Source organism: Cyprinodon variegatus, unplaced genomic scaffold (assembly GCF_000732505.1).
Source record: "Cyprinodon variegatus isolate N-32 unplaced genomic scaffold, C_variegatus-1.0 Scaffold842, whole genome shotgun sequence".
NCBI lineage: Eukaryota > Metazoa > Chordata > Actinopteri > Cyprinodontiformes > Cyprinodontidae > Cyprinodon > Cyprinodon variegatus.
In genome coordinates, this window is record NW_015151295.1 from 348,712 (window position 1) to 349,497 (window position 786).

The following is a 786-nucleotide window of genomic DNA, read 5'->3' on the forward strand; positions in this document are numbered from 1 at the left end:
AAATGAAAAATGGAGAACAGATAAGCAGATCATGGCTTGTCTACAGTGAAAAGAAGGACTGGGTTATTTTCTTTAGCCGTCGCCTTTTTGGAAACACAGGAATCAGCTAAGTGAGCTTAGTGCTTGGAAAAAGTCTTTCATTCCTTTTAAGACAGCATGAAAAGTCAGCTGAGTACAAAACAGAGAGGAAAACAAGAAGAGACAAGAAGAGAGGGACAAAACCTGGAACAAATAATGGATGTTTACTCTATTAAAATTTCTAGATCTAGAAAGGGGCCAACAGGGGCCTGTGCCCATGTGGATCATGTCCTGGCCCCTGTACTGAAGATATAATACTCTAATGATGATATGCGCTGAAACAAACATGGTTACTGATAGGTCCTTTGGATCTATTTACAAATTCTGTTTTACTAATTATTTAAAAACAATAAGGTGATAGCTTCAATTGCATTGAGATAGGATCCCAGTTTTCATCAGCTAAATGTTTTTTTCAAAACAAAATGAAAAAACAAAATCAAATTTTTAAAGCTGAATTTTTCCGCTTTTCTTGGGTTCTGATTCAGATTTGATAGAAAATAGTAATTTTAACTTAAATGAAGGCAAAAACATGTAAAATTCCTAAATTATGAATGTATATTGAGCTAATAAGACATAGAATTTTAATCAAACCTAATTAAATAAAAATTTTAACTTCATGCAGCTCTCCTAAAGTCGTAGGGAAGCGGCTGTTCCAACTGTTGCATTTCCGAATTCTCCCCAGTGGTGCACGACTTTACATGAGTGAAT

At 34.7% G+C, this 786-nt stretch overlaps 1 protein-coding gene across 1 annotated transcript in view; it reads right to left on the reverse strand.

The window, feature by feature from the left end:
* The window catches only part of LOC107099151 (metal transporter CNNM4-like), a 66,475-nt gene that overhangs the window by 62,946 nt on the left and 2,743 nt on the right, over positions 1–786 (reverse strand). The gene's annotated exons all lie outside the window — the stretch shown is intronic.